The sequence below is a fragment of the Silene latifolia genome, chromosome Y (assembly GCF_048544455.1).
Source record: "Silene latifolia isolate original U9 population chromosome Y, ASM4854445v1, whole genome shotgun sequence".
NCBI lineage: Eukaryota > Viridiplantae > Streptophyta > Magnoliopsida > Caryophyllales > Caryophyllaceae > Silene > Silene latifolia.
In genome coordinates, this window is record NC_133538.1 from 316,793,416 (window position 1) to 316,809,464 (window position 16,049).

General features: G+C 39.8%; 1 non-coding gene across 1 annotated transcript; it reads right to left on the reverse strand.

Annotated features, from left to right (window-relative positions):
• Window positions 1–549: 549 nt before the first annotated feature.
• On the reverse strand, window positions 550–656 carry LOC141634564 (small nucleolar RNA R71). The gene has a single exon (XR_012539292.1). It is a non-coding gene; the product is annotated as a small nucleolar RNA R71 (small nucleolar RNA).
• Window positions 657–16,049: the final 15,393 nt, after the last annotated feature.

Genomic DNA, 16,049 nt, shown 5'->3' on the forward strand with positions numbered 1-16,049 from the left:
CCCTTTGATCACGAAATTGAAAGGACCTTGACAACCAATAGGAGACTTGCTAGGAGAAATTTGAGAGGTATTGGTGAGGTTGTAGATATTCAACCAAATACTATTGAGTTCATCAACCCTTTTGCAAGAGAAGGTGAGGAGAACCCAACACGAAATCCAACACAAAATCAACCCACAATGCCTAAGTTTTCATCACATTCCGTACCCACCGAGGAGAACCTAACCAATGGTACTCCTACACCACAACATCTAACCGGAAATTTTATTGCCAAATCCGCATTTATCCAATTAGTCGAAAGAAGCCAATTTGGAGGGATGCCTAGTGAAGACCCTCATTCTCATATGGAGACTTTTTGTGACTATTGTGATGCGATTTCTCAAGCCGGTGTAACTGAAGACCAAATTCGATGGGTCTTATTTCCTTTTTCTCTAATTGGCACCGCGAAACAATGGTTGAAAGGCCTTGATAAGGCTACTCTCGGAATTGATTCTTGGAAAAAGTTGGCTCTAGCTTTCTACAAAAAGTTCTATCCACCGGAAAAGACTAACATGCTAAGAGCTCAAATCACGGGCTTTAAGCAAAGGGATGAAGAATCTTTGTATGAAGCTTGGGAGCGATTCAAGGGAATTTGTCGCTCATGTCCTCACCATGGACTTAGCGAGTGGTCCTTGGTACAATAATTTTGGAACAGTCTTTATGAAGATTCAAGGAACATTCTCAACATGGGATCAAATGGAATGTTCACCGAAGTTGATGACAATCAAATTTGGAACAAAATTGAGGAAATGGCGGTCCATAACTCACAATATAGTAGACCTCGCAAGGCTACTAGAGGAGGAAAGCATGAAGTGGACTCTATTACTCAATTAGGCGCTCAACTTAGTGCTCACATTGATACCATCAATTTGAAGTTTGAAAAAGCTATGGCTAGACTTGAAGAAGCCTCAAAATCACCAAAGCATCATGTTAATGCCATGACAGCATCTTCATCAATCCCAAGTGGGATATGTGAGAATTGTGGAACTTTGGGACATGACCAAGGTGAATGTAGGGGAACAAATGAACAAGTGAATGCTTTCCAAGCATACAAGTGTGGTACCCCTTATTCAAACTATTACAATGAAAACACCAAATTCCATCCAAATCTCTCATAAAAAAGCCAAAATGTTCAAAACCCTCAACCAACATACACCCCACCTCCCATGAGAAACCAAAATCAAAGACCCTTTTACAACCAAAACCAAGGTTACCAAAATCAAACTCCATACAATCAACAAAATGACCAAGGTTTTGATGTTCAAAAAGCGGTCCTCCAAATACAAAAGAATCAACAAGAGTTTTTCACTCAAATGCAAAAGGATAGTCAAGCAAAGGAAATCACCATCAACAACATCCTAGCTCACACCAAAATGTTGGAAACCCAATTGACTCAACTAGCATCTTCAAGCTCACAAAGACAAAAGGGGCAATTACCACCTCAAAGTAATCCCCCAAGACATGAAACGGTTAGTGCCATTCACTTGAGGAGTGGTACAAGGTATGAAGCACCGAAGAAGTAAGTTGAGGATGAAGTTGTGGAAGCTAGTGACAAAGAAGAAATTGTGCAAAACTCCAAGGATGGAGAACCATCAAAAGAAGAAATTTCATATAAAAATGAAGACAAGGTCAAGGAGAAGGAGCCCATTGTGATTAGACTTCCTTTTCCGAGTCGTCAAGCCAAGCCCAAATTTGATGACCAACTTGGAAAATTTATGGAAATCTCAATTCCTTTCACGGAATTAATCAATCACGTGTCGGCCTATGCAAAATACATGAAAGACATCCTCACAAAGAAGAAGTCGATCCGGAAGCTTGAGACTATCGCCTTCACTAAGGTGAGTAGTGCAATCCTTCAAGGGAGTTCACCTCCAAAACTCAAAGATCCGGGAAGCTTCTCAATACCGTGTACCATTGGCGACAGCACGATCAACAAAGCCTTATGTGATCTAGGGGCTAGTGTGAGTGTTATGCCATACTCGGTGAGTAAAAGGTTAGGGATGGGAGAGCTTAAATGCACCAATATCACACTCCAAATGGCCGATAGATCGACGAAGATACCATTAGGGATATGGGAAGATGTTCCCGTAAGAGTTGGGAAATTTTTCATCCCGGTGGACTTTGTCATTGTTGACATGGAAGAAGACTCCAACATTCCAATCATTCTAGGAAGACCTTTCTTACACACCGCGGGTGCGGTGATTGATGTGAAGCATGGAGAGCTCACTCTATAAGTGGGAGATGAGAGCATAACTTTCAATCTTGATAAGACCATGAGAGCTCCCCGTTTGCATGAACCATGTTTTATGGTTGATCATTATAGCCGGAAGGATGATAGAAAGAAGTCGGAATTCCAATGGAAGAAGAAAATTGAAGATGCTCCATTCAAAGAGCAAGTGAATTGTAACAAAGAGAGCTTGAAAAGCTCACCAAAGTCAACCAATGAAGAGGATGGCCTCATTGGCCAAGACAAGAAAGTGGGAGAGTTGTCTCTATCAACTCAAGAGATCTTTAGTGATCAAGTAGATGAAGTTTGTGGTCTTTGGGACGATGAGTTTGAAGGGATTTTCAATCCCTATATTGGTAATGCTATCGATCAAGACCAACAACAAGGGCAACGGTCTATTGAAGACCTTTATCATGATAATTAACAAGCTTTTGATTACTTCTTCAAGGTGTTGAGCAACATCAACAACACCTTGGACATGCCCCCATAACATCTCACTAAGGATGAGAGTTTGGTGGAGTCCTCCCTAAACCACCATTTGTAAATATTTCTAACTTCCTAACTCGCATTTTAATTCTTACATTACATTTTTTGTCATTATTGGATTTTTAGGCTTTGATCAAGATAATTATCATTTTTGAGAGAAGTGAGGGAGGGACTAATGATTTAATTGATGTGTAGTGCTTTAGCTTAGTGTGGGGATAGCAATTGCCTATGCTATTCATGCCTTAGTAGTGCCCCTACAATGAAGAACACGGGATTTGAAGAATGAAAAATGACAAGGGATATGCAAGTGCACGGATGGAACTGAATCCGGGTAAAACAGGGAGAATTTGAGCGTCTTCATGGGAATCCGCCCGTCTTCAGGCAATCCGGGCATCTTTGTCAGAATCCGCCCATCCATCTGAGCTGAGAATTTGAAATTTTGGGACTGTTGAAGAATCCGAGCGTCCTGGAGGAGAAGACGCTCGTCTTCAGAAATCCGCCCGTCCTGAAAGGAAAGACGCCCGTCTTTTTGGCTGAGAAAAACAAGAAACCTCACTGTCTGAGAATCTGCCCGTCTTCAGCAGAAGACGCCCGTCCTGCAATCAAAGAATCCGAGCGTCTTTAATGAAAGACGCCCGTCTTTAGGCGAGAATTCTCAAACCAAAACAGGCAGAATCCGAGCGTCTCGAAGGAAAGGAGCCCGTCTTCCCCTGCTGTTTCAAATTTTTTGGATACTTTAAAAACCCCCTCCCACATTCATTTCTTCATTTCTTCATTCAAAACACTACCCATAAACCCCAAAACTCAAAACCCTCATCCTCTCCATCACCAAAACAAGATTTCCTCAATCAAATTCAACAAAATCAAATCAAAACTTCCTTCTAACAACAATTAATCACTCCTCTTCCAACAAAAATCAAACCAAGCACCAAAATCTTCAACCTTTGAGTCGATTTTTGAAATTATAAAGCCAAAGCCTTTCATCTTAAAATCGATTTGGGTATACTTGGAAATTGAAGATTTTCACTCTTTTCTTGGTTAAATCATCAATGGCAAGGACAAAAAGAACAACAAAGGCACCTAAGGCAAAGGCACTCTCAACAAGACAAAAGAGTCTTCAAGCAAAGAAAGCCTCATTGGCTATGGTGGTAGCTAGTTCAAACTTGGAAGTGCAACAACAACAACCTCCCTTGGAAGCAACAACATCAACAACTACAAAAATTACTCAACTATCAAACTATCCGGAGGTAATTTTCATTTCTAACTCCCATAGGGATACATTTTCCAAGTATGCTAGAAAATCCTTTCTATCCACCAAGTTCATATGTGAAGATGCCTTGAACAAATTGGGTGTCCTTGAACAAACTAAAGCCTTATTTGAAGCCATGGGGTTGGGAAAATTGTTTGCTACAAGAGAATTGACATACCCCTCCCTTACCTTAGAATTCTTGAGTTCTTTGAAAGTTACTAAGGTAGAGACTAGAGAAAACATCGAGTTCCGCCTTGCAAATGTGAGTAGGCGCATCACCTTTGATGAATTGGGTAAAGCATTGGGTCTTAGTGATTCACCTAGTTATTTCAAGAATCCCGGAAAGTATGACCCCGCTCCTCTTTGGGAGGCGATTTCCGGGAGAAAATTTGAGAACTATCATGCTATTCGCGCTCTATTAGTCCACCATCCGGGCATTAGAGTGTGGCACAAGGTCATCAGGAATACCATCATTGCAAGAAAAGACACTAACCACTTTACCAAGCTCGATTGTGTTCTTCTTGAGTCGGCCTTAAATATTGGAAGGGAATTCACCAAGCCTTACAATTCTCTAAGGCTTTTGGTGGAAAGATGGCTAAATGTTGATTGTGGAAAGCAAGGCACCACTGTTATTGTAAATGGAGGTCTAGTCACTCTTTTGGCTAAGTACTTTGATCCGAATTTCAACAAGGATAGCAAGTATGTGGCGAAAAAGGGAGGTCATCTCATTGACATGGATGCCATGATTAATAAGTACAAGTGGGTCACTCATAACCCTATTGACACCAAGTATGGGTGGCTCACCAATGAGGCTAGATCTTTAACTTTGCCTTCCAAGATATGCCGTTTGAGTGTCCATCGGACCAACTACCTTCTTCCCCTCTCAAAAGAAGCCGAATACATCATCCGTCAACAAAGGGGTGAAATTGAAATGCCCTCCTCTTCCATTGTCACACCACCCTATCCATTCAAGTATCAAGAGTTCAAACCCGAAGGTGTTAAAGCAAGCAATGACTACATAACTCTACTTATGCAAGAGATGCACAAGCAAGCTTTTAAGGATCGGGAAGATGCTTACTTAGCCCAATATCCACCCCTCTTTAATTTACCTAGGCAAGGACTACTTGATCCTTCATGTCCTTTGCCTAGTTGGGCGGATAGGGAAGTCTTCTTTCCGAGAGCATCTAGGGGTGAGAATCCGGGTGACGATGAGGTTGTCGGTGATGAGGTTGTTGATGATAGCATTGATGAAGAGGCTAATGAATAAGAATAAGAGGATGATGAAGAAAGTGAGCAAGAAAGTGAAGAAGGAAGTGGTGATGAGTCCACTTCTATTGAGGAAGATGATGATAATGATGATATGGTGGAAGACTAGCAAGCTTTGGAGGCTCCTACCCTCTTGAGGTTTGTCTACTTCTTTCTTTGTTTTATTTACTTTATCTTGATCATGGTTGGAGAGTCCTAGAAACATAGAGGACTAACACCTCGGCCCATTGAGGTGTTCTTATTTCATTGTTCCCACTTTTGAAAATCCAAAATGACAAATTTAGTTTCATGCATTGCATCTTGTGTGCATGAACTACCCCAACTTTAGGACATTAGAAATAATGTCTAACTCGGTTTGGGGAAGTACATTCATACGCAACGGGAGGTAATCTAAATTACGCTCTCCGTCATAAACAAAAAACCCATGCATCATGTAGTATATAGATTAGTATAGCTTGCATTTAGAGTAGAATTCATGCATCATGCTTGCATGATTTCCTATCATTTTGGCCATTGAGGACAATGCCCATATTAGTGTGGGGATGGGGAATTCTAACTTAACTTTTATTCAAAAATCCAAAAAAAAAAATCCAAAAAAAAAAAATCCAAAAATTTGAAAAACCATAAAAATTTGAAAAACCAAAAACAAGTTAAATTCCTTTGTAGTGTAGTCATGTATATATTGTTGTATATATTGTGTTTGTTTTATCCTTGTTCACATTGATCGACTACGCCATATCCGAGACATGGGGATATTGAAGACCGCATGGTATGATCTTTCCCATCTCCTTTTTCCTCTTTATGTTAATGACTATGTGGCTTTATTTTGATTGATGCGGTATAAAAATGTGAACTTAGGACTTGCATTTAGTTTATATGTCATATTAGTTGGTAGAATCATTTGCATTAGGATGTTTATATGGTAGTTGCATCATGGCATGTAGTTTGCATGTTAGAAAAAATTTGCAAAACCGTCTACTTGGGAAGTTTGACAAGTGTATCTAGGCCCTAGTAGATGCTTTTTCTTCTTAAGAGATTGCTTGTTAGAATACTTGTAAAACACCCTAGGATGTGTCATGCTAGTATCCTTTGACCCATGGATTAAGGCCTAGTCAAGAGTACCTTATGGTGTGATAACTCCTTGGCTACCGTTTATTTCAAGGTGACCCTTGAAACCATGCATCCATCCATCATCCATGTTCTACCACATTTTGGTCATCAAAGGGAATGGGCACAAAAAGAAATCAATTTGAGTTCAATGAAATGAAAAGTGAAAGAAAGTTTGCAAAATGCATCAAATGAAAAGAGGAGCAAAAATAGAACTCCTAAAGCTTCAAATATAAGCCACCCTCACTACATATGGGGTGACTTTGAAAATGTTCAAAAGAAATGCAAAAAGTTGAAAAGTTGTCAAGTGTTGAAATGCCAAAAATCAAAAAGAAATGGCAAGGAAGTGTTCTCAAATGTCAAATACCACAAGAAATTGGGGAGAAAACAAAAACAAAAGCAAACTCCCAAAGTGAAACTCAAATATCTATCGATCCCTTTATCCATCGTATCCATTTTTGTGCATGGTAGATAGGGGACGACCCTTCTTCTTGTCTAGGCAAGAGGGGGAATTCCGCGATCCTCCAGTGTTTCTAACACCATAGGGAGTCTACTCTTGACAAAAGCATTTAACGATTGAGGACAAAGGTACCCTAGCTTGACACAACTTGGAGGTTATTTATTGGTATCCTTCTAGGCTTAGTAGTTTGAAGAAATTGCATCTATGAAGGAGTGTGTACCCTTGAATTGCTTCCCTTGTAGATAATTTCCGCCACTTAGATGAGGAAAGTGGCTATTCTTTTGTAGATGCATCCATTACTTGATTTTGTGTGCTTAATGTTTGGATGTGTCGCCATTTTGGCAAGACCCACCTTGCCTTGCAAGAAAGCATCCTACCTCGTGGTTGTCTTGTTGTGAGTTGAAGGGGTGGAGTGAGACCCGCTAATTGTCTCATATCGGCTATGTTATTAGGTTAGTTTAAATAATGATCCTAGTCTTTGTCACCTCTTTACTCGGGACGAGCAAAGGTTCGGTTTGGGGATATTTGATGTGACCATAATTAGAGCATATTTAGTCCCCGAATTAGCTTTGTTCCCATGCTTTTTAGTGCATATTTGGGTCATTTATTGTCTTTAGTTCTTTGTTTTGCATATTCTTTGAGGTTTTGATCCCTTGGTAGGAAAGGAGTGCAAACCTTGCATTTTCATGGCAAAATGAGGTTAAATTGATTGAATTCAATGACCAAGCATCAAGGAGAGACAATATTAGAAGGCATTTGTACATATTATAGTAGATGGGCAATGATGAGAAAAGATCCTTGCATCCCCTAGGAAATCCCCAAGGATTTTATGAAGAAAAAGGAAGAAAAGAAGAAGGAACAAGACTGCCTGACAATCCGTGCGGATTGTCTAGAAGACGCCCGTCTTCACCCCACAATCCGTGCGTCTTCACCCCCAAGACGCCCGGGCAAAAGCTCCAGAAGACGCCCGTCTTCACCACCTGGACGCCCGGGCAGAGATCGCCAAATCCGCCCGTCCCGTGCTAAAGACGCCCGGATTCCCAGACAGTCCCATTTTGTCTTCTTCAAGCTTCAAGGAAGGATGCACATCTTTTTCTAAAGACCGGAGTCTCCCTAGAGACCGGAGTCTTCCAAAAGAGACCGGCGTTTCCTCAACAAGGGACTTAATCGTCATTTAAGCCCTTAGTTAACCCTAATTCATACACCTAATCACCACTATAAATACCCCATTAGTCTAATTAGTAGAGCATGTTCTTCTTAGCAATCCTTAGAGTAGTTAATATCAATCAAATCTCTCTTTAATCTTGTAATCAACATTTAATCAAGTTTTAATACAAGTTTTATTTCCTTAATCTCTCTCTTGTTCATCCTTTATTTTGGGTAATTGAAGATTATTTGGGTTATTATTGGGAGATTGACAACCTCTCAATCAATCATTCAAGTACTTCTTTTATTCTTTGCTTTATTATTGGAATCATTAGTAGGTATAATTCTATTAATCCCTCTTTAATTATTGTTAATCACTTTCATTTATTCATCATGTTTCACTTTGTTGGTATGATTGACAACCTTGCTAGCATGTTCAACATGATAATGAGTGAGTAGTTTCCTTAGCTAGGGTTAATGGGTGATTAGGGGAAACCAACATGGGGGATGATTCATGCTTAAATTAATATGCTTTCATAGTTTATTTGCTTTCTTGTTGTGATCTGAACTTATGCACATGTTATGTTTGATGAAATGTGAGCCTATGAATCCTTGCATTTTTTACCCATCACCTATCTTTTCAATGAGACTTGCAAGACATAAACCAACTCGAGTCTCATTAGACCATGCATATTGTTGAGTAAGGAAGATTAAGTCGACTTGTAGGTGTTGTACAATCTAATCGATTCGGCTCCGTGTAGATACCCGTATCCGTCGATATTGGAATTTATAGAGAACCCGACAAACACCCGATGATGATAAGGACACATGTATTCTTTAGTTGTCATTGTCATTATTTGGGCTCGTTTTGCGATGTAGAATGAGCGTTGTCGACGAAGTATTTTATTAATTTAAATGATATTTAAATTAATGTTTTTTAAAGTGAATTCATTTTATTGTTTTAATTTTAATTTATTCTCATAATTTTATTTTATTGAAAATAAAATAGATATTTGATTTGAAAAATCATTCTTTAATTAGATGATTTGAAAAATCAATTTATATCGTTTATAAATCGTATTTGAAGAACTCGTTTTTTACGATGGTTTTATACGCGATTTTGAGCTCGTTTTCAACTCGATTTGAGCACGATTTTCGAAGCAAACTCGAGCCAACTCCTGACCCATAACCCAACCCATCACTCACCCTCACAACCAGGCCCTAACCCCATGCAAAACCGCGTCCAAACCCTCCCAAACTCACGACATAAACAGCCCACACAGCTAGCCCGTCACCCTTCAACTCGAGTCCATTAAACAACTCCAAACCCGTTTAAAACTCGTCCAACCTGCTTCCTACCAGACCTACATCCATACCCGCATCCTATACCACTTATTAGTACCTTGCCCATTAAGAAACCGAGCCCAAAACCTTGCCAAAAACAAACCGTGTACACAAGAGGTCCAAAACGAGCATGAACCCGTCCGTGTATGCTCTTATTCTCGTCTCAAATTCGCCTCCCTTCATGCTAAACCTAGCCTACATTCATCCTTACCTTAATCCCCAAGTAACCTAGCATCTAACTCTAACAAATCCTATCTCTTTATCCACGAAAAGAGCAGTCAAAGTGGAAGACAAACACAAGCAACCCGACGGCTCTTCCTCTCGGCTAACCTACCTTAAACCCTACTTTAACGCCCTATAAATACCTCCCCTCTGCCATACTTTCATTCCTCTAAGTTCTTCCCACATCATACTGCAAATAACAACCATCAATCATCCAAAAAAACCCTAAACTAAAGCCGTGACAGCTGCTTGAAAACAGGGACACAAATCTTGTTTTCGGGTTTCTGTCGTGGTCTTTGGCCTTGATTCTCGTGCACAAATCCTATTAAAACTTCTGGTTTATTTCAATATTCACAAAATTCAGTCTTTCTAGTTTCCAAAACATCTTTTGGATTGAAAAATCGTTGAGAAACGAAGTCGTGGTGAGTGATTGAAAATCGCTGCTCAAGTCTGCCTTTTGAACGTGTTGTTTCGTGATTTCAAAATTCAATTTCAATTGTCTTCGTCGACGACGGCCCCTCGAGATAAAATCTACGATCGATTACGACCCAAGACGGTGTCAAGGATACATGTAGGTTGAGGGTGCACCAAATCCTCTTTCTTTCCCTTTTTATTTCGTTATTTTTATTTGTTTTTCTATCGCTTATTTTATATATTATACATCGTCTAACATCGTTAACTATGAAACATTAGTATAGTATGAGTATGAGTTAAAGTGCCATTCCGAATACCCGCGTTGACTTGAGTTGGGAAAGAAATCCGCCAGATTGGTCGGTCGTATCCCCTTCTCATTTACATATCCTCGTATTTGGAATCTATTAATTAAATCAATCTAATTGACGTAGTATGTTATTTGTACTTTTGTTTTAACTTTGATCTTTTCATTCATCGTAATAGTAGGCCACCTTTACACAATTCTTTCAACTAATTTAACACCACAATTTAGTTCGTCAATTCATTAGGCATCTTAGGAGTAAAATAACATTATTGTAAATGAAATTTGCAATCTTCTAATTTTTAATTGAATTCATCTTCTCATTCACTAATTTTCTCGCTAGCATGGAAGTGTGTGCTTAACACCTTTCCATTTGCACTCGTTGACAAATTAGAATCGTTTTTAACCTAGTTCGTAATTATTTAATTTAATTTATAATTAATTAACCTTTTATTTGTTTTACTTGTTTCTAATATTGTAAATTTTGTTTTTATTATTTTTTTTAGGTTCAAAATATGTAAATTTAATTTAGTGAATTTTTCCGTAATTTATTCTGCTGATTTCGAAATTAAAATGCAATTAACTTTGTTTTCTACAAAAACCGTGCACTGCACGGGTCTGTTCTGATTTCTGATCCGTGCACTGCACGGATCTGCCAGTTTTGATTTCTTTTCTTCTTTTGTTTCTTTAATTGTTTACTAATCCTATTTTAATAAATATGGATTGGTGAATAATTTTAATGAGTTGGGTTCAATTTAATCAATAAGTTGTACCTAATTTATTTCAAACCTTTGTATTTGTTTAATTTAATTTAATTAGTTTAATTCTAGTCTAATTTGTTTACTAATTAATAAATCGGCTAACATCATTAATCAATCTAACTTAGTTTTAGCCTTTTTGTTTACATTTATTTTATTTGTTAAGTCATAATAGTTTAAGTTGTTTTTTGTTAGTTTGTATTGTAATTTTGTATCATGTATATAGGTTTTATTTTAATTGAGTTAAAATAATTTCGATAGTTGTTGTAATTAGATCGAGTTGTAATTTATTTCTCGTTGTGTCGGCATGAAATGTCTGGGTTGTAATAGGATAGATCCCAATGGCTCCCCCATTCCTCCTAAGCCGTGTTTGCGCATCTTTTATTTCAAATCAACCAACATGCTAAAACAACTTTGACAAAGTTAGTATTCATGCATCAAACGACATAGAAATTATTGTCACATGTTAGGGTTTTAAAACGATGTTTGCATATCATATATCGTAGTAGCTACGACCTTGTTTGAAATCCGATACTTGACTTAGTAGAGGCCGTTATTGACGGGCGGGGTTAGGTGTCCTTACGGGCTTCCTAAAACGTACCCTCACCCCTTACTCAAGATCTATGGTTTGTGGATCCGTCTAAATACCATTGGATTACGAGAGTCATTCAAATAGAGTGATATAGGGTACAAGTCTTTATCTTTAATCACTCGTAGTCGATTGGCTTTATGCTTTTCGATGAAAGGTGTAAAGTTGACTTGAACGGTTCCAAGTTCCCATAAAACTTGGTGGCGACTCTAATTTGTCTTAGTTCGATTTGAAAGAACCTCGAGTCGATTATGCCTAGTGTGGATCCCGTGGACAGTTTGGCGACTCCGCTGGGGAAAAGAGGACTAGTTACACTTTGTTTCTAGGGTCTTTTCCTCCGAGGTGAAACTTGAAAAGAAAGTATTGGAAAGTAAAACATTACTCGTAGTGCTACGATTCATGCATAAACCCTTAAGGACTTTCCCGGGCCGTCCCAGCGCTTCTTTGTGACACGTGGGGGGCGACGTCCCACTATGCCAGGTGCTTGCACATTGCTTGCTTCCGCTCCGCCTCGTCGTGGTTCTTGAGGGTGGGGATGCTCTTCTAGGTACTCTACCTAAAGGCCCTTGCTCTATTAGACCCAAAAGGATGGAGGGCATAGACCTTCTTGTAGAAGACTTGCCGAGACTTAGAAATGTCTAGGAACATACATCCTTATAACATGAGAATGACAATGTGCAAGGTGAATTTCCCGAGTCTTTTCAAATTTTCCATATCAATTTCAAAACCGAACTTTTGAACAACTTACTTTCAAAATAGCATGGTTTTAAAAACGCGGAATGCTGCCCAAATAGGACTAGACTTTTTTGGCCCAAAATGAGCTTTTATAACTAGCATGCTGCCCATTTCAAATCTCATTTTCAAATCGATTTTTTCGTTTTTTCAAATTCAATCCAAAATGTTTCTCGAACCTTAACCAAGCATGAAATGCGTCGAGTCGTGTCTGGGTCTTGGCCGTGTTTGGCTAGGCGTGTTTCGTCCTAAGTATCTAGAACACGACCCTGTTGGGTCACCCAAGCTCACCTCTTGGGATTCGAGTCATGTGGGTCGACCAATTGGTCCAGGATAGTATACAGAAACGTCCGAGCTAGGCCATTTTAGGGCGTTTCACTTAAACCTATGGGCTATGTTAGTCCAATCACGGGTTTAGTCACACCGAGTCCAGTTTAGAATCGAGCTATGACAGCTTGAGTCATGTCGTTTTGTCGAGTCTAAAATGAATCGAGGTCTAAATCCAACCGTGAGTCGAACCTTTTGGTTAGTCAGTCTTAAGTTGAGTCTTTGCTTGAGTCAAGTTGGTGTCGTGTCCTTAAGTGTGCAGGGGCTCTTACATTTGAATATTGACTCAGTTCGGGGTTTTCTTGTAGAAAGGCCGCCAAAAACCCGACTTCAAGCAATGGAAGATGTTGTTAACAAACTCACTGAGGCCGTGAACCTCATGATGGCCAGAATGGATGTGATCGAATCCAAGCTGGGTGAAGATTCCTCTTCATCTACCCCACCATAGACTGATTTGGAGAAACGGTTCAAGTTCATTGAGGACCATCTGAAACTCTCCCAGGGGAAGAACATCCATTACGAAAATGCTAGGGCCTATGCCCCAATTCAGGATAAGTTGCCCACGAACATGGTACTCACTGATATCCCAAAGTTTAAGGGCGCAGAAGATCCAGTCCACCATGTTAAGGCCTATAAGGGGTACTTAGCACTGAAGGGAGTGCCTGCTGACATGCTCTCTGAAATTTTCGCTCAATCCCTGGATGAACACCCGAAGGCGTGGTTCTACAATCTGGGCCTTAAGAACTTCCCTACTTTCGAAGATATCACGGTGGAGTTTTGTAAGCACTATGCTGACAATGTCGAGATACGAACCAATATAAGAACGCTAGAGGTTATGACACAGAAAGAAAAAGAAGGCTTTACTGAATTCCTTGCAAGATGGCGCGCTGAAAGCGTGAAACTAGCCAAGAAGCCTGATGAAGTTGAAATGGTAAATAAGTTCGTAAAGAATCTATGACCTGTTTACCGTAATGCTCTGAAATACCAGAATTTTGGTTCTTTCAAAGAATTGATAAGAATCGGGATAAAGGTAGAAGATGACGTCCGAATGGCAGAAGCTGAGAAGCCGAAAGGGTACCAAGGGGCCTCATCTTCTAAGGGCAAGGCCCCAGCAATGACCCATATTGATGAAGCCATCAATCTCTTAGAAGGGCAATCGAAGAAGTCGCAGCGCCAAACGCCTAGGGCATTCACCGATATCGGATGGACTTATACATATGCTCTCCAAAGGCTTATAGCCCAAGGAAAGATGAAGCCTATTGGTCCAACTCCGGACCCTCCCGCTGATCAACAAGGTAAATGGTATAAACCAAATGCCTACTGTGCCTTTCATCAAGGGAAAGGCCATGATACTGAAAGGTGCTATCGACTGAAGCACGAAATTCAAGACATGATCGAGAATGGAACACTCCCGATCCCAACTGTTAAACCCAATAACATCACCAATCCATTTGGCGATCACGCCAACTTTGTTTCTGTCGAAGACAATGTAGATTATTCCCATGTTATCCACCCATGTCACTTGAAAGGGGTGTTTATCGGGAAAATGTTTGTGGATTGCTTTGAATTCTTGCCAAACCCGAAGAATGAAATTCAAATCGGGAGTCTTGCTCTAGAATGTACTCCTCTCGTTAACGAAGTTAATAAAAGACAATTCGATTCACCAACCTTCACCATTGGCGTAGATCCTCAGAGGACTACCTCGGGATGGAGGCAGACCATCGAAGGGATCAAGGACAAAAGCCGAGCATCTAAGTTGACAGCTGAACAAGGGAAAGCTCGTGACCAGATTTGAAATTATGAGTCGGGATCTGTTTTCTTATCTTAGTCGAGTCGAGTCTAGGACTTTCTTTTCCTGAAGTTGAGTCATTTGTTCTGCGATGACCTAGGGTGTGTCCTAGGAATCGTTCCTTCGAGTCTGTTAAGTGTTTGTCATTCCAATAAAAGTCGCAGTTTCGTTTCCAAATATGTCTTGTTTCCAATCCTCAATCATTCCGAAAACATGATAAAATGCACAACACACTCAAAGGTATCCCTGGGGTGGAAGTATGTCCCGTTTCAAAATGTAAGGATGCTTTAGGATCCCGTTTCTATTTCCTTTACCTATTCCATGTCTGGCGGTAGAAAACCTCCATCTGAACCAATGTTTGTGACAAGCTTTTAGATGATTCTATGACGAACCCGGACTAGCTCCTTGTTTCCCCTATCGATGATGGAAGGCAAGCCTTTTCCCCATAAAATCATCCCCTCTCGAAGAGAGAAGAGACCAACCCGTTGTAACAAGGATTTGTTAATTCTGACCCAAATTAATTGGCGAAGCCAAGTTTTCAAGGTGTATCCATTTCTGACTAGGAGAATGAGTAGAAGACCATTTTCAAAAAAAAAAAAAATAAAAAATAAAAAAAAGAGAAAAAAGAAATAAAAAAAAATAAAAAAAAAAAGAAGAAGAAGAAGAAAAGAAAAATAAATGTCCAAATGTTGATCGAAGTTTAAAGGCGAAGCCAAAATAGTAAGTTAGTGCCATTTGTAGCCTTTCTACCCTTAAGTCCTTCTCGAGACAAATGTAGGGTAATAGTCAGGGATTTTGAGGATTCATCTAGCTTGTTTCATTACACCAAGCCTTTAGGATCCAGACATGGAAATTTGAACCAACATCGTTTCCTACCCGTTTGCACTCGGGTTTCATCAAACCTGAGACACCATTTCCAACCACGATGTAAGCCATAATCCGTTAGCCTTAGCACCACAAAACGAACCTTCAGAATGATGGTTTACCTTACGAACCTATTTTTACCAAGCTCCACATCCCAAAGAATCAAAACCTTTTGTACCAACCCTAGACACGGGATACAACGGTACCTTACAGGCTAGAATGGGATACGACATGATACCTTAGGTGAAACCTTTGAGTGTGTACACACAATCAAAATGCCATGTTTATGCACCATGATCGAACTACGTCGGATTTGATTTCGCTCCACGCGAATACGTAGGCAGTCCTTCAGAATAAGGGATTCAATCCACTCATCAACCAAGTTGTCATCTTGTCGGTTTCTTACGGGTCCTAACCAAGTCCAAATGAAGCCACCTGTGTTTGAGTCGGTCTAAGCACTCGATGTAGGCTAGGATAAGGATATAGGTTCAGATGAATAGTATCAAGTCTCAGAATGAGCTTTATCTAACGGTTTAGGCAAAGATGCTGAGTCACATAGATGTGGGTTTGTGTTGGGAACAGAAAATATGAAAAACCCGCTGAAAAGAAAGAAGGCGCGGAAGAAAATTAGTAAAAGCCCGCTGAAAAGAAAGAAGGCGGTGGCAAGAAATAATGAAAACTCGCTGAAAAGAAAGGAGGCGAGGAGAAGAGTGACAGAATGTTCCCAACAA